Genomic DNA, 19091 nt, shown 5'->3' on the forward strand with positions numbered 1-19091 from the left:
CCTAGGGAAAAACTCCTTAATAAGGGCTTTAGCTGTGGAGAAAGCAGTATTATCTTTCAGGGGATATGCTTCTACCCATCTCGAAAAAGCACAAACAACCACGAGTACGTATTTAAGGTTGTTGCATCTCTCCATGTGAATAAAATCGAATTGCAAAACCTCAAACGGATGCGTAGGAGGCGCAAAATGACCAGCTGGAGTTGGGGTTCCCTTACCAGGGTTGTACATCAGGCAAACCATACAATACTTGACCACATTCTCTGCACACTTAGGAATTCCAGCATTCTGCCATACTGGAGCCAACAACTTACAAATCCCTTTCACACTGATATGAGCCATTCCATGCGCCATCGTAACCACTGCAAGCACGTATGCATCGGGTAACAACCATCGCTGATGCTCTGACAACTCAACCCAACAACCATTCGCATCCAATTTACCCGTACTCTCTCTCCATACGCTCAACTCTTTCCCTGTAGCTTCGGCTTGGATAGACTTCACACTTTCTATCGTATCCTCACACATTCTAACATCCCCAATCCATCTTGCAGGGCCTGCAACATACATTCGACTCATCACATCCCTCGCCACATCGTTCGCAACTTCATCGGCAAACGCATTACCGCGACCAACGTCATTGGTAACCTTCTTGTGTGCACTGCATTTCACAATCGCAACTTGCAACGGCAAGGTAAGTGACTCAAGAAGCTCATTCACCAACTGACCATTCTGAATCTTCGTTCCATGAGACGTGAGGAACCCACGTTCCTTCCACAAGCGTCCAAAACTATGAGCCACACCAAACGCATACTGGCTGTCGGTATATATGGTCACTCTCTTTCCTTTTAATAACACTCACGCTCTCGTAAGTGCAATAAACTCGACTGCTTGAGCTGAATTATGTGGGATACGTGCAGCTTCAACAATCGTATGCAAAGTCGTAACAGCATATGCCGCAGTCGTATCACCATTCGGAAGCTTGAAGCACGAACCATCCACCCATAAGGTAGCATCACACTTCACAAGAGGAGTATCCGTAAGATCTACTCTCCCATTCGTTTCCTCTTCTGTCCTGAGAAAACAATCATGCTGTTCAGAAACATCTGTATCTACTGAAATCGGCAACAACGTCGCTGGATTCAACGTATTGCATCTCTTTATGTGCACATGACTCGCTAAGAGTGTCAACTCATAACCTGACAATCGAGCACTAGTTAAGTGCTGTGTCTTAGTCCTGTTTAACAAAGTATCCACTGCATGTGGCACCATTACAATCAACATATTATTCATCACCAAGCCAGCAGATTGTCGAATAGAAACAGCTGCTGCCGCTGTGGCTCTCAAGCAACTCGGCAATGCTCTAGCTACCGGATCCAAGGTCGACGAGAAATACGCACATGGATGTTGCTTGTCCCCAAAAGATTGCGTGAACACTGACAACGCGCATCCCTCTCTCTCGTGAACATAAAGCGTAAAAGGCTTACTGTAGTCGGGAGTACCCAACACAGGAGCCGAACACAATGCATCGCGCAATTCAGAAAAACTTTTCTGACAGTCGTCAGACCACGGGAGGGGATTCGGTGTATCTTTACAAGTCAATGCCACCAGAGGTTTGGCCAGCAGAGAAAAATTCGGTATCCATTGTCTGCAATATGACGTGATACCCAAGAAAGCACGCACTTCTCTCTGTGTAATTGGCACATTCATTTTCGCAATCGCCTGAATTCGTTCTGGGGTCAATCTTCTTCCCTCCTTCGATAAGAGATGACCTAAGTAGGTCACTTCTTGTCGACGATACTGTAACTTTGAAAGAGACACCTTATGATGAAAGTCAGACAAATGACGCAACAACAACAAAGTAGCTTATTTACAAATCTCCTCAGTATCGGCAGCGACTAACAAATCGGCGACGTACTGAAGAAGAGCAGCACCATCAGGTAAAGCAATCGTATCAAGCTGTGTTTTTAAAGCCTGACTATAGATAGAAGGACTCTCGCAGTAGCCTTGAGGAGCTCTCTTAAACCGGAAACTTCGGCCTCCTAAAGAGAAGCCAAAGATATCCCTACTCTCCTCGGCAATCGGGATGCTAAAGAAAGCATTCTTCAAATCAATTACCGAAAACCACGTGGCCGAAGCTGGAATCATTGTCAATAAGGCAGTGATATTTGGAACAACAGGAAATTGTGGCACAACTATCTTATTCACCTCTCTAAGAGCGATGATCACAAACCTGTAAACAGGTGGCTGAGAAGAGTCAGTGTATTTCAAGACAGGCAAAACAGGGCTATTGCAAACATTACCTCTCGTTTCTTCAATTACATCTTTCTCAATTAGATCATGGAAAATCGCTAGCAACGCTCTCTCACCATCACTAGAGATCCTATATTGAGGAATGCGTGGCATTGTAATGTTCGCTTTCAGCGTCACAACGTATGGTGGTATCTCCAAAAGACCCACATCATTAGGACCAGTAGCCCAAATAGTATCAGAAAGAGAAGACAATTCTGTCGGAAGTTGATCCCACGACAAGTACATCGGAGAGACCACTTTCTTACCCAATGTGAGTTGTACTCCCGAAGGAGAACAATACAATGTCGCATACAATCTTTTCAACAGATCCAATCCCAGCAAGTTCTCACCACAACCTGTCGTCAGAATAACGGGTGCTTTGAATTCACGAGGTCCAACAGAAAGGGACAAAGGACTAGAAATCGGGTTTCTAACTGGGGCGCCAGAAAAACCTACTGAAACATTCGTTAAGCCAGACAAAGGTGCGCCAGGGAGTCTAAAGTGCATAATAGAACTCTTCGTAGCACCAGTATCCAACAGAAAGGGCTCTGACACACCTGATGTAATCACTTCAACATAAGGTCCACTCTGATCTACTGGAACTGAAACAACTCCCTCTCTTTGTCCGTGGCTGTCCTAGCAATCATTACCATCCACATTCTCACCTTCGACGTAGTAGTCATTAGCATAGTACTGAGTCGTTCTACCAGACGCACTATTCTGCTGGTCGAAACAATTCATTGAATTTTGCGGAGGAAAGGAATGCGCGTTCTAGGGGAAACCTCCACGTCCCCTACCTCTAGAAGCTTGCGGAAGACCCCGACCTCTTGCACCAGAAACACCATTCATACGCTGTAACAAAACAGGGCAACTATGTTTAAAATGACCCTCTTCTTTGCAATAGGCACATTGATTAGGGCCTACAGGGAAACGCTGTTGAGAAGACTCAAACCTTTGCAGGTTTTGCTGAAACTGCTGGGGTTGCTGATAATCACGTTGGTTATTACGAGGCGGATACGCTTGCTGTAAAAGAACCTTTGTCTTCAAATCTTTAGTCTTTTTATCTGCTCTATCCTTCTCATCCTTATCCCTATTTTCGTAATATTGTGCAGTGGCCAATATCTGTGCTGACGAGGAAACAGCCCAAGAACTCTCTGAATCCTTCAACTTAGTACATAATTCGGGAAGTAAATTATGCACAAACTTATCAACAAACAACCGTTGACCACCCTCGGTACTCATGTCTTGACCACTATGGTCAATAAACGTTTCTTCAAACCTAGTGAAGAAATCAGATACGGTTTCATCCTTCTTCTGCTTACACGCAGACAATTTGTCCCAATTTACTCTCATAGCAGGCATTAATGTTTTCATGTAAGTAATGATCTTACCAGGAAGTTCTGCGACTAAAGGCTCAGGTTTAGCACCACCAACTTGTCGCGCATCCGCAGCACCAATATTAGCCCATGTATCATCTAACTCTGGCGCATGATCAGTATGACGAATCAAACCCCATAAGGGCTGCGGGACCACATTACCAAACAACATGTCTATATCCGCTAGATTCATGATGCATGAGTCTTGCAGTCTGTGATAATTCCTTATAATACCATGCAGGTTTTTTACGGGGGTCAGGCAAAGTCTGCTTAAGGGCCAAAACTTCAGCTCGTTTCCACGGAACATGCACCCAAACACGTTGAAAATGAGCCGGTACGGCATCAACTTGATTAGCGACATCAGCCGCAATAGCGTCCTTCCATACAGGAGGAACTTCTCTCATGGGATACTGTCTCACTTTCCTCCTAACAGAAGGGTCAGGCTCAAACAACGACCGAGAAGGAGGCTCAGTCCTGAACAAAAGCAGCGTTGCTACCGCTCTTTCAACGTCGGGACCCACAATCGTGCCTTTCGCAAACTCGGATTGCACATTGGACAACTCATGCGGAGTTAGTTCCAGATCACCATCTTCCCATTCCTCACGAAGGAATGTGCACATCTTATCAAAGACATATCTCTGCTTTGGCGCTTCCCATTGACGGAAAACATCCATAACAGACTCTACATCGTATCTTAAAGGACGAGTGACCCATTTATGCGCTAAATGATCCAATACTTCCCTCTCTCGGGAATCAGGCAGTTGACTACGCAACTGTTTACGCTCTGAAACGGGGGTCGCACTAAATGACCCAAAGAAAGGAGACAAAAGAGTAGTGACAGTATTAGTCATCCTCTGTCGAACAGAAGGAGAAGTTGACAGATTAAGGAAATCAAAAAAGGAGGGAAGGAAGAGGTGGTGCTGGTTTTGCACCGAGGTGGGCTCGTCCTCATCTTGTCAAGATACTGGTAATCAAAAAGGTCCACCTCCGAGAAGGTTAGTGTGTATCCTGTTGTTGTTGGAATACACTAGATGTGTTAAGATACCCCTCACACACCAAAAGGACCCTTGGTGTCATGCTTCATCATCGGGGTCTTCCCGCCCGGCTGCCGGACGGGGCAGCGCTGCAACAAGCGACTACGCCGGAGCACCATTTTAATGTGGGTGCTATGTGAGTGAATGGGAGTGAGTGTCAGTAGGGTCGGGGGTGATAAGTGATGTTAAAAAATACCTGGCCTAGTGGAAAGAAAATTTTTAATAGGCACTGGCTGGTATTATTAAAAAAAGTGATATCAGAAAGGTTAAGCTAGTTAGTGGGCTCACTTTCCTGTGCGGGTCAACATGTTTCGGGGCGTCATGCCCCTTCGTCAGGACCGGGGTCAGATCCCCCTGTCACTCACTAAATGTTGTTTCCACAGTGTGTGTGTATAGCTTACAATGTGAAGTACTAATTTATCAATGTGTATTGAACATATATTTTATGTAAATACACTGCCCTTGCTAATGCTAGTATACTTGGTTGTATGCCTGAAAAAACAAGAACCAGGAGTTATAAGTGCGCGTATCCCAAAGCGCTTCGCTCTTAGGTACCTGTGAAAGAAGGTGAAGAAAAGACTAACACATAAAACACATACAGATGTTGCTGGATGCCCTGTGTAAAGTACAGAATTCAGCGTTGAAATAATGGCCAAATATTGTTATATACGTAACCACAACTGAAGAACACACACAGTCAATCACACACTACAACAGTAAAATTAGGTAAGGTATGTACAAGTTGGTAGATACATACTTTGCAAGGAGGGGTGCAATGCCCCATGAGCCAAAACAGGACAGATGGGTAATATTGGGTCCAGCTGCAAGTTTTTGAAAATAAATGGGGAGAAGGAACAAAAAAGAACAAAAAGGAAAGAAAACCTGTTGATTTTCAATGGCTGCTTCGTGATGGAGAGAAAAAGCATAAAGGACTGATGCTTGTCTTGGAACCGGCTATGCCGTACTTACTAAACCCAAAGCCTCGTGGTGCTTCCTCCTCTGTCCGTGGCTTCCGTGAATATGAGAGAGGAAGCTTGGGCGGGGGCTTATTAGTCAAACTAATTGGGTTAATTGTTTAGCTAGATTGGTTAATCGTTCTCTAGATGGGGACACGTGTGGTAATAAACACGAGTTGGTCAGGACGGTAAATGCGGTGGCCATTTTTAACTAGTCAGATTGTGGCTAAGGCATCCGAATTATGGCCGATAAATGTGTTCATTATCCACGCTCATTCATAAATTGATAGCGGACATAGCGGGGGAAGGAACAGTTGCGGCTCCGGTAAAGCCGATGCTGTTAGGTAGCGCGCATGCGCAGTTAATAGACAAGCCGATCGCGCATGCGCGACGAAAGTGTTCCGTCGCCGCGCATGCGCGGTAGGCCACCCGACCGGCAAACAGTGTAATGGCTAAAGTTATGTGAAGAAAAGGGGGTGGAAAAAAGGAGTCCTTGACTCATGTGAACAGGGACAGGTAAAAAAACGTCCAGATGGGCAGATTGTGTCCAAGACAGGACAGCAGATAATTCTTTTGGGATGGGATTAGGAGGGGTTGGGTTATTAAGTGATACTGACGTTTTTAAATAGTGATACAGGAGACATTGAAATCACTAGCTGGATGTATTATCAGGAGATGGTCTAGTCATTGCGCATTTGGTTCAGTTATTAGTTATTAGTTAAGTTGGGACCAGGGTAGAAGTTGACAGGACAGGAGATAAAGCGGACTGAGAAAAGGTCAACTTAGGAGCAGTAGCAGAGGAGGCAGCGAGAACAGGCGGGAAAGTCGCAGGAATTAAAGGCGGAGCAGGTAGCAAGGTCGGCAGCCCTTGAGAAGGCTGCACCAGAAGAGTAGGAGCCAACTGAAGAGGAGCTGGCGGTTGTGCAACAGCATGAGGCAAAGCACCCGGAGGTTGCGCAACTAAAGGTTGCGGAGGTGCTGTAGCATTCTGAGCATAAGGGGGTGGCGAATTCAATAAATTTGACATCAAAGGGTCTTTCACAAGGTCCGTCATCGCATCTTGCTGAAGAGGCGGCAAAACTGGATAACATTTATCAATCGCCATTTTACGTTGCCTGTGCAACTGCTCACTCGCTTGTTCTTCTTCATTATCTTTAAACTGTATAGCAGCTCGCATTATCGAGATACCCTTTTCTCTTTTATTTTTCTTCGCTAATTTAATTTCTTTCCGTTTGACTTCCTTTCGCCATAGGCGGAAAGAGTCGAACATCGCCGGCCGGGCTTTCTTCTTAAAAAGTCTAACCTCTAGATTATCTAAAACTTCCGTGTCAAAACTACCATATTGGGGCCATTTGAGGACGCCGTCCTTCCTTGTGTAACGAATCCACACTTCATTATACGTGATGGGGCCCACGCATTGTTTCACATAGAGCTCATAGGTTGGAGTTCCAATCGGAGGAACCGGACACGAATCCTCCAATCGGGAATCCCTATTACGACCACAACAAAATATTCTTCCAAGTCTGCTAAGACCAGGCATCTTCGCTCTCTGGTCTAGCTTCAAACTTCAAGGGAGTATCGAATACGATAGTCTCGTGAATACACAAGTTCCTCGGCTTTGGAGCTTGCAAGTTCCAAATCAAAGATCAACGAGTTCCAAATCAAAGATCCCAAGGGATACCCAAAAACAAAACTAAGGACTGGGAGACGCTCCACTCATACTTAACTGAAGTATCGATGACGTCGCCAGAAGATCCGTCTATCGTCTCGCTCTACAAATCACCAAAGGCTCCAAGACAGGGCGACAGTCAGGGCAGCAGTCCTTCGTAGCCGTCGGAAAGCGGGAACCTCGCAGCAAAGACTTTCGGACCACGACGACATACAAGGGTCGATGAAGTGGCAGGCCTTCCTCCAGAATTTCCACACGAAGATCCTCACGATCTTCAGGCTTGGACCGGTACCGCTGAAGTCGCCCCATGTTGGGCGCCAAATGAAGAACCGGGTTATTTAAGACCCAGCGGCATCAGGGGATACGCCCAAAGTCTCCGAGTTCACCTGTCTTCTAAACACAGAGACACGGATTCTTCTTGGTGACGTCAAAGATCGAATTTATTGGCTGCAACCAGAAACAGAGGTCCACGAAGTACAATGGCTGTATATTCGTAGGAGACTGCTCAATTTTTACAAAGCAAGCCATCCTTTTTATGCCAAAAATCACATTCCAGACAAATACCTTACATTTACAAACTGTCCAATCACATGTATCCAAATCAGAGGTATCGCATGACGGTAAAACCCACTTTTCAGTTGCCCAGCCCACGATCGATCATTGGTCGAACCCAACATTCTTCATCAGACAGGTCGATCGAAACCCACCATAAAACCGGCACCTCCCCATCGTAAACAGCCAGAGGAGTAAGGAGCAGAGACAGGTGTGAGTAAGATAAGACATAGTTGTGTGCAATAAAGGGTTTATGATCTCCTGTGCCTTGATTCTCAATCTCGATCAGCTACTGGGAAAGGAACTGGCCTAGCAAGTTTGGCTTCAGGCAAGAGGGACGTTCGCCCGGGTCATTCAGAAGTCAGCTAAAGTGTACGTGTGCTAAAGACTCGTTCGGCCGAAGTCATCGGCCTATGTGAGGGCAACCACAAAATGGCTGCCGTATACAAAATGGAACCCGAGGGTTCAGAACGAATCCCTAAATATGTAGTGAATCCATCGGTGTACCGTGACGAAAACACTCATGCTTGCCGTACTAACTGGTTACGGTTCGCTAATACCAAATTCGTAACGAAACCATGACCTTTATGAAACGGATTCAGGATTCACGGAACCTCATCCCTCAGAGTCTTTGCTGGTGTCACTTCAAAAACCAGGAAAGGATCCCCTTGAGCTCTCCTCATATCGACCATTGTCCATGCTTGGTTTGGACTACAAAATTCTGAGCAAGATTATAGCAGGCTTACTATATGATTTCTTGCCACGCCTGGTCCATTCTGACTAGAATGGCTTTGTTCCAGGTGGGTCTAGCACCCATAAGATCCGTCGCTAATACAGGGTGATGGAGCTCTCTCCGATCTAGTGGCCCTGTTGCAGTATGCATGGTACTGGATGTGGGGAAAGAATTTGACACAGTGGACTGGGATTATTTATTTTCAATCCTAACTACCCTGGACATCTCGGGTAGGCTACATAAAGTTATCTGCCTCCTATATGTGGAACCCACGGCTAGGGTGAAGATTGGTCTCTGTATCACCCCTTCATTACAGGTAAGCGGAGGAACACAGCAAATCTGCTCGCTGTCTCCTTTGCCTTTTGTCTTGGTGATGGAGTCTCTTGCACAGAGGCTCAGGCAAGAAGGGAATGATTGGGGAATCCCCCTATATGATGAGCTCCATGCAGTCTCGCTATAATTGTACGATGTCCTAATTTAAATCTGTGAGGGTTTAGCAAGCTATTGACCATCCTGCAGGAATTATACACAGTTTCGTGTCTCTATCCACTTCGATCTGATTGTCTTCAGCAACACATAGTTGTAGATACTCATCCTGCTTGCACATTCCACTACCTGGGCATCCATATCTATCATGAGGTGCAAGATCTCATAGATTGCAATCTCACCATGGCTACTGCCTCTCTACAACCCCAAATGGCGTTCTGGAGCACATTGCCACTCACTGTGCATGGAAGAGTGTCTCTATTCAAGTTGGTATTGCTCCTCCGCCTACTATACTACTTTCACAACCTTCCAGTCCATATCCCTAAATATACATTTAATACACTCCACCGTAGGAAGCTTCGTTTGGAACAGAGGTAGGAGGCGAGCTGCACTTTGCAAGCTACAACTCCCAGTGGACAAGGGGGCTTTGGAGCCACTAACTTTGAACACTATTATCTAGCAGAACAGCTTCAGTGGCCTGCGCACTGGCTGGCAGAGAATCTTACAGAGTAATTGGGACACCCCACTGCTGTGCGGGCAGTGGGCGGTCCAGCAGGCCTTGCTTCCAAATTTCAGAACGCCAACAAATTTAAATAGCTTACTAAGTGTAAAATGCAATAGCTTACACCACAGTCTGCGCCTTATGCCTTCCATCCCTCAATATTCACCTGAAATGCCATTGTATTGTTCACTGACATGAAAGGTCGGGAGGCTTTAGAGCTGTGGGAGTGGGAAGGGGTTTGCACACTGGGATCCGTATTCATGATCATGATGGAGCGCTCTTGCCCTTCAATAGACTGCAGGAGGAAAATGAGCAACCTACTGGTGAGTCATTTCCTGTCTTATGGCAGTCTGTAAGCCGAGATGGCTTGACTATGGTGCAAAAAAGATGCGGAGCCAGACCAGCACCCACTGTTACTCATGCACCACATAATAAGGGGAGGGGGTCATCGACTAATCACGTGGTTTGTCCGAGCTTTGGCTTACATTGCACATGACTTAATGGCATGATCCAAAGGTATTGGGAGCGAGTCATAGGTAGGAAATTGATGAAGAAAGAAAGGGAGAGGGCACTATTATACCCAAGAAAAGTATCGGGAAATACCAGGTTTCAATACACACAGCATAACATCCTTACACCGAGCCTACCTCACACCAGCGAGGCTCCACCAGATGTTTAGGTCTGTCTCGACCTGTTCTAGATGGCTCACATGTTTTGGAACTGCCCAGTAGTTGTCGCTTTCTGGGATGATGCTTCCAATTCATTGGGAGAGGTGACTGGTTTCACAAATGTATGCATAATGGAGGGTGCATTGCTGGGACTGTATAATCGCTCAAAAACAGAGAAAACCATGAATACATTCATTGACTTGGCACTGTGTCTGCAGCGTCATTGCCATGCACTGGAAGGCGCAGAGTAATAACCACTGGTGTGCAGAGATGCTCTAATGGGGAAGGGCAGGAGCTGTGGCATTGAGGTGAGAAGAAGCTTGTGCTCTTTTTAGACTTCCCATAGCAGCAGACTGGAATGTACTGCTGCTTGACTTACAGACTTACAAAGATGATTAAATCCTGCAATTACTAGCCGCCTCGACCTCTGGGCACTAACAGTTGAATATACTATTTCCACACCATTCCCTCTTTTTCCCTGTCGCCTGCCTCCCCGCTTCCCTATCTTTCTCTTTTGGTTCCTTCTCTCAGTTGCCCCCTTTCAAGCCTTAGCGTTCACTGGCGTACATGTCTCTCACCATGAGGTTGTGAGTTTGTGCTCATTATTACCAGGATGAATGCCTCCTGTCTAATGTTTACTGCCACGATTCGGGGCATGCTGGTTTAGACCAGATTATTTTAGAAACATCTTAATCATTTAGAATATTTGATAATGTCCAGATGTCACTGCATGACCAATTGTTGCTTGTTAATTTATTGTTTGTTTTAGAAAAAAGAGGACCAATTGTCAGCAATACTGTATTTAAGCATCACTATAAATCAAAAGATGGATAAGTAACTCATGCTAATGTCACATTGATTCTGATGCGATGCTCATGTAACTGTGTTGTGATGTTGTTAAAACGTAATAAAATTGACAAAACAAAATTAAGAGTTAAAGGGTATTATTAATCAAAATCATATTAGTAACTCCTCTTTATTACATCACAAGATACATTCGTCAATTTTGATCATTAGAATCTTTTTAGAAATTATTAATCAATCAATAAGCAATACTTTGAATAAAAATTCAATAAAGGAAATTATTCCTATTTTAAGAATATGCTTCAGCATTAAAATCAGCTCAACTGTTCAAAAATAATTTAAAGCACAACTTTCCATAAAGAGAGGTTTGAGAAACTCAATAGAGTTCCAAGCAGCGGGGTAAATACGCCTGGACAAGTGTATGGAAAAGAGAGTGTTAGGGGAAAAAGTTGTAACCTACACTAGATACACAAGCTATTATAGACTATCCATTTCATGAAGCTTCGCAACATGGCTACTCAGCTAATTATCAATCAATGTTCTCCTAGAAACAGAAACATTCCTCGTCTTCTCAACAGAATGCAATAGTCCACACACAGCAATATTACATTTGCAACTACGTTGTAGTGGTCATGAGTTAATGTGGGTCAATTTCTCATTCAGGTTTACTTTCCCACATTTTAAACTACATTTCTAACCTTCTAAAATACCAAGTTGGCCAATCACAAATGGGGATGGGGTGCCGCACGGCTCCCCCTAAATTCATCCCTGGGTACCCTATCTCCCCTGGGCCAGGCCAGTAAATGGTGAGTTCCCTGGCCCCACCCAGGGCACCCTGTGTCTTTTTGTTTGGCATTCGGGAGAGCCGAATATTGCTCCTGCATGCAGGGAGCAGCAAAAAATGCAGGAGCAATTTTTTCATCTGTTTCTCTGCCCACTTCACAGCAGGCAGGGAAACAGATGAAAAGTTCTGTTTACAGTGGGCAGGAGTATTTTTCCTGTTCCTGCCCACTGGAAGTAGACTTACTGTTTGCCCTTGCTTGGCAGCAGCTTGAAAATGCTCATGCCAAGTGAGAGCAAGTAGAGATTTCCCTGCCTGAACTAGTGCAGGCAGGGAAACTGCTATGTCCCAGGGATGGGCACCCCGGGATATAGCAGGAGCCCAGCCCTGGGGGATGGGGTCCACAGGGCCCATAATGCACGCCCCCTCTCTTTGCATTACACGTCAGCTCAGGTCTTCTCGGTCATTCGTTGTCCGCTGGAGGGGGCGCATGGCCCCCCTTCCCCATTTTTTCTAATGACCATGCCCCTGAGGATGGGGTCCTGGGGCCGAAATTAGCCCAGGAGGAGGGCAACGCATACCCCCTCCACATATTTTTTGTTTAGGCCCCAGGGGATGGGGTCTGTGTGGACCACCTCCCACTTTTGAGCCTTGGCCAGGACCCGGGAGATGTCGTCCCCGGGGCCAAAATCTGCCTAGGGAAGGGGGCCATATGTGGCCCGTCTCATAATTACATTAATAAATACAACCCCCTGGACCTAGGGAGCAAATTTAAAAAGCAAGCATGGGAGACCGTGCTCGGTATTGGATCCTCTGCAAATTTTCTGCAAAAAGTTTAAAAACAAATTTCCACCACCAGGCCAAGGGGATCAGGATATTCCTACCTCGGCTGAGTGAGTCCCAAGAATGGCTGCCAACACATCCTGATTGAAGTGTTAACAGCCAATTTGTTGGATCCGAGGAGGATTCATGCCCCTAGATATCTTTTAATATTTTTTCTTTAATAACTTCAGAACTACTGAATGAATTTCCACCAAATTACAAAAAGGGCTCTTTCTGGACCAAGATCTAGCTTTCAGTCAAATTTGGCGTTTTTCCATTCAGTGGTTCGGGTTGTAGTTGTGTCTCAAATCCCTATGGGGAAAACATATTTCTGGCCCTCCCCCTTTTTCTCAGCTCCCGCTTGATGAATCACCCCAACACTTAACAGACAGCAGCTGAAGTATGTTGTACACAAGCATTGAACATTTTGTGAAGATTTATTGAACTGTGCCAACGTTATGAGCAAAACAAAAAAAACCATTCTCTATGCATAGCGATCCAGCTATGGAAGTGCTGGTCTTTCGTTTGGACCTCTCATCCAGTGTAAGTTTAAAGGGAGCTCTGGTATATCATCCCCTTGGTCGGTAAATAACTTCCCTCTCCATCTTGTTGAGCCCATCGCCCCGCATGTAATCACGGGCAGTAACTTTCTGTTACTTGGCGATTTTAATACATGCAGTGAATGTAGCTCCAAAGTGGAAGCAGTGACATTTATAACAGAGTTAGCCAACCTTGGGTTAACTAAGCTTAATGAGGGCTCCACTCACATAGCAGGTCATACCTTGAATATTGTTTTCTCCAACTGTCCCAATGTTTTTTGTAAACCCCCCGAACTTCTTCATTGGTCTGATCATGCGTCAATTGAGTTCTGCATTCAAGTACCTAGGAAGAAGAATCAAGTCATTAAGGACTCTCCTGCTTTTTTTAGACAGTGGAAGAAAGTTACCCCAGATGACTTTAAAGCCATCTATGTAGTCGGATGGCACTGAGGAGGCACTAACTGCAGTGGACCAACTAGCCCCCCTGAAATCCCATCGGAATACACCCAGGCCCCCGCAGAATGCCTGGTATTCCCCCCTACTTCGTAAGCAAAAATGTATCTGCAGGTAGTATGAAAAGCGGTGGCGTCTTACTCATGACGAGGAGGATAAAGCTTGATTCTATGTGGCCCTAGCTGAGTACCATGGAAAAATCAGGGCTGCGCGTAAAGATTATATAGCCCTTCAATTAGCTCAGTCCAACAATGACCCTAAGATGCATTCTAAAGTCCTTTACGGACCCCTAGGGTGTGTGAGAACCCGACGGTTCCCTCACAAAAATTATGCGATGGCATTGGCCCTTTTTTCTTGGAAAAAAATGTAGTCTATATATGACAAAATTGTTCAATCATGAGAACACTCTGTTACCGCTATGATTCCTGTTGAATCTGGTCAGGTAACTACTCAATTGTTAGGGAGTTTTCCCCTGGTGTCGCAAGAGGAGACGGAGTCATTGATCCGCTCTGTAAAATCTGGTTCGCCTCTGGATTTTCTACCGGCAAAAATTACTATTTCTCTTGCCAGTCATTTATCCCTCTCCATTGCTCATCTCCTCAACCTTTCCCTGCGAGAAGGCTTGGTCCCACTAGAATGGAAGGCAGCACAGGTTATGCCCATTCGGAAGAATTCTAAGGTCCCGCTAACTGAGTTTTCCAACCTGAGTCCCATCTCTCTCCTTACATACCTGGGCAAGCTTCTTGAGAAGCATATTAACACCCATCTCTCCAACCATGTCGAGCGGACGGGCAGTCTTGATCCATCTCAATCAGGCTTTCGCCCAAAATACAGCACAGAATCAGCCATACTAGAGGTAACCGATAACATCAGGATGACCCTAGATAGAGGCTATTCCACGATTCTGGTGCTGCTGGATCTGTCCGCCGCGTTCGACACGGTCTCCCATGGTATCTTGCTCAGGAGATTGGTAGAGGTTGGACTCAGAGACTCGGCCCTCCAGTGGCTGACGAGTTTTCTATCTTCTTGCTCTCAGGCGGTTAACCTTGGACCTTATCGTTCTGCCGCAACAGAGTTGTCCAAGGGAGTCCCACAGGGCTCTTGCCTAAGCCCTACTTTGTTTAATATCTACGTGGCTCCCTTGGCCAATCTGTTGAGGAACAGTGGGTTTATCCCTGTTTCCTATGCAGACGATACCCAACTGTTTTTTCCTTTTGCTAAGTTCACCCTCTCAGTACAGGCCACCTTCTCTATGGGGATGAGAAACATCTCTCAATGGATGAGGACTAATTTCCTACAGTGCAATGTGGGGAAAACTGAAATAATTCTTTTTGGAGAAGCCCGATTATTTTGGACCCCTGATTGGTGGCCTTTAGATCTCGGTTCTCCCCCGACACCAAAAACCTGTGTGAAAATGTAGGTGTTCGCCTTGAACAGACCCTCACCATGAAAGAGCATGCCACCCACAGAGCTGGCTCATGTTTCCACGTGTTGAGCCTATTACGCAGTAAACTCCCCTTGCTTCCGGACTCTTCTAGGAAGATGTTAATCCAGGCACTTATATTAAATTGCCTGGATTATTGCACCAGCCTTCTGCTGTCTGCCAATGAGGCTGCATTGGACAGATTACAGGTCGCCCAGAACACGGCTGCTCGTTTGATTCTAAACGTGCCACCAAGGACGTCCTCTCAGCCTCTGCTTGCCTCACTCCATTGGCTTCTGATACGGAAGCGTTTACAGTTCAAGGTGTGTTGTATTATTCATAAGGCCCTCTTCAATCCTGGCCCTAGCTATTTGGTGGATAAATTCATTCCTTATGTCTCTCAGCGGTCACTCTGCTCATTAGGGAAACATCTCCTCACAGTGCCCAGAATCAAACGAGCCAGGCAAGGTGGGAAGGCCCCATCCTACTTGGGTCCTTGCCAATGGAATAAACTTCTTGCTCAGTTAAAACAATGCACAGAAATCCTCCTTTTTAGGAAACAGCTTAAGACCTATCTGTTCTCCTCTGACTCTTAGTTGCTAGGCTCTTTTTTACTGTGCCCGTCTACAGCGCAGACATACCCCTTCGGGGGTCGATTCTGGCGCTCTATAAATAAATAAATAAAATAAATAAATATTGAAACTAGGTCCTGATTATAACTAACTACTGGCGACCACCAACAGGTAATATCTATCTATCTATCTATCTATCTATCTATCTATCTATCTATCTATCTATCTATCTATCTATATATATATATATTACCTACTGGCGGCCGCCAGTAGGTAGTTATAGTTAGGACCTATTTTCCATAGGAAATCCGCAACATTCTATCTGGAATCACTTTGGTGCCGGTTGACGAATCTTTGCGAAATTTTCAAAACTGGTGGGGCGCTCTGGTCCGCTCCTATCCTGAAAGTCTCGGGGTGATTTATGAAGCAGGGGCCGAGAAAAAAGGAGGTCCCAAAACGTGTTTTCATCATGCAATTTTCCATAGGGACCTTTAGCTGCAGCTACAGCCCGAACTGCTGAAAGGAATTACACCAAATTTGGCAAAGAGATAATCCTTAGTTCAGACTTGTGCCTTTTGCTTAAATGATGTAAATCTGTTCAGTAGTTCCTGAGAAAATTACATTTAAAAGTACATATATATCTATGCCCACCAGGTACCTCCAGTAAGCTCCACGGAACTACGTTGCAGAGTGTTGTAAAAAGGGGCGTGGCCTCTGAACACCTCTCTGCAATGCAGCCTCCTGGCGCCTACTGGAGGTACCGGTGGGCTAGTTGGCCCCCAGGGACCCACAGGATTGAGGAGGAATTAATTCTCTAACTTAAAACGCGTCACAGGGCTTGTTTGCAGACATATCACCTCAGGCCACACCCCCTTCCTTCACCACTGTGCAAACGCGCCCCGTGGCGTTTTTAAGTTGAGGAATTAGTTATCTTTCAATACTGAGGGTCCCTGAGGGCCAAATAGCCCAACAGGTATCTCCAGTATGCGCCAGGGAGCTGTGTTGCAGACAGGTGTTTAGAGGCCATGCCCCTTTTTACACCTCTCTGCAACGCAGCTCTATGGTGCTTACTGGAGGTACCTAGTGGGCTAGTGTGACCCTAGGGACCCTTAGGATTGAAGGGGACTTAATCACTCAACTGACAGGGCGCGTTTACACAGTGGTGAAGGGAGGGGATGGGGCCTGACGTGATGTGTGCAAACACACCCTGTGGCGCGTTTTAAGTTGGGGAAAAAATTCCACTTCAAACCTAAGGGACCATGGGGGCCAAGTAGCCCACCAGGTGCTTTCAGGTAGTGCCACTGTGCTGCAGGCTGGGCCCCTTTTTACATCTCTCTGCTACACAGCTCTGTGGCGCTTACTGGATGTACTACGAATTCCGATTTCCTCAACTGTTATCAGGAGAGTACCCAGTGCTGCATCTTTTTGTCCAGCACTTACCCTGAAAAGTAATTCCAACCATACTTACCAGTAACTTGTATTTCCTTCCATAGGAATCTATTGTCTGGTTTTCACCAGAAAAGTTTCTAAGGGCCATATGTATCAACAAACCCTTTTGCGATTCCTAAATAGCGATTTTTAAGGAATCGCTATTTAGGAATCGCAAAATGGTATGTATGAAGAAATTCGCTATTTTTTAGCGATTCCTTAATCTTCCTTATTTGCGAATTCGCATTTTGGGAATTCGCAATTAAGGAATATTTTCCAATGCATTCCTATGGGCCAGGAGGCCCATAGGAATGATTGCGAAATAATTCTCAAATTGCGAATTCGCAATTTGCTAATCGCAATTTGAGAATTATTTCAAGGGTGCAGTGGTGTCTCAAAGACACCCTGCTGCACCCCTGAAATGTACATGTGTGTGCATATGGCGCACATACATGCCCTATGGGCATGTGTGTGCATCACATGCCACCTTCAAAAATGCCAAATTGTGCATTTTTTGAAGAATTCGCAAGTTACCATCAACTACAAGTTGGTGGTAATTTGCGAATTCTTAACCAAAATTCGCAACCCAAAAATGCTACATACATAGCATTTAAGGAATCGCAAAATTGCGATTCCTTAAATGCTATGGCAAAATAAGGAATCGCAAATCTTTGCGATTCCTTATTTTGGGAATATTTCATACATCCCAAAATATGCAAAAAGGCCATTTGCGATTCGCAAAGGCCGAAATTCTTCGAATTTCGGCCTTTGGGATTCTCAAAAGGCTTGATACATATGGCCCTAAGTGTCTATTTTCAAAAACTACAAATATTCCTAAAAAATCGCCTGTATGACTTAAACGCATTCTTTCAACTTTTTACAGGAGATGCACCAGTGCTGGATCCAGGATCCACCACTGAGTAAGAAAAAGTAACAATAACACTACTTACCTGCTAAGTGAATTTCCTTCCATAGGGTAACATTGACTGGTTTCACTTGGAAATTCTTCTAATATGGAGTTTTGGAACTTTAGAATATTCCTATAAAATCAGCAGAACTACGAATTCCGATTAACTCACCTGTTATCAGGAGAGGCCTCAGTGCTGCATCTTTGAGCCCAGTACTGATCCTGAATAGTAATTCTAACCGTACGTACCAGTAACTTGTATTTCCTTCCATAGGAATCCTTTGTCTGGTTTTCACCAGAAAAGTTTCTAAGTGTCTATTTTCACAACCTAAAAATATTCCTTAAAAATCGCCTGTATGACAGGAGATGCACCAGTGCTGGATCCAGGATCCACCACTGAGTAAGAAAAAGTAACGATAACACTACTTACCTGCTATGTGAATTTCCTCCCATAGGATAACATTGGTGAAAAAATGTGTTAACTTTTAAAATACATAATATTCCTTAAAAATCACTACTGTAACCAAAACGCTTTTACTCAACTGGTTACAGGAGATGTCCAATGACTGAATCTAGGATTCAATCGTGTGGTTAGAAAAGTAATCCATAAAGTAACTAATTGCATTTATCTAGAAATTCACATTGAGCTCAATGTTGCATTGTGTTTGAAATAGTGTTGCCAACTACTGTACTTAAAAGTCTATTGCCTATTTGCAAAGTATTTAAACTAAAGTAATTCATTCTGAGAAAGTATATTTTGTAATGTAATGTATAATGTAATTTAAAAATAAAATATCTAAAAATAAATAGTTTGAAAAAATGTAGTAAATCAGTATTAAAAAATAAATACAGCAATTAATACATTTAAAAATTGTCATTGAAAAAACCTTTGAAATTCACTGAAAAAACCATTTGTTTCAGACATGTTATAGTTAGGAATTAGCATTTAAAAATCCTTAGACATTCACTGAAAAAACCATAGGTTTGAGGGGTGTTATAGTTAGCTGGACATTTCACTCGTACAAACCATTGAAATTCCTCCGTTATAGTTAGTTGTACTAAGTATAACTCGCGTGCCCGCAATCCACTGCTGATGG

At 44.7% G+C, this 19091-nt stretch overlaps 1 protein-coding gene across 7 annotated transcripts in view; it reads right to left on the minus strand.

The window, feature by feature from the left end:
* HPCAL1 (hippocalcin like 1) overlaps window positions 1-19091 on the minus strand; it is a 1733702-nt gene that overhangs the window by 331039 nt on the left and 1383572 nt on the right. For 2 of the 7 annotated variants that reach the window (XM_078647811.1, XM_078647810.1), the window contains one exon: window positions 13454-13554. The exons of the other annotated variants lie outside the window; for them this stretch is intronic. The gene's annotated coding sequence lies outside the window, so the exon portion shown is untranslated. The remainder of the gene's footprint in view (window positions 1-13453; window positions 13555-19091) is intronic. 7 annotated transcript variants of the gene reach the window in all.

This window comes from Lissotriton helveticus, chromosome 6 (genome assembly GCF_964261635.1).
Source record: "Lissotriton helveticus chromosome 6, aLisHel1.1, whole genome shotgun sequence".
NCBI lineage: Eukaryota > Metazoa > Chordata > Amphibia > Caudata > Salamandridae > Lissotriton > Lissotriton helveticus.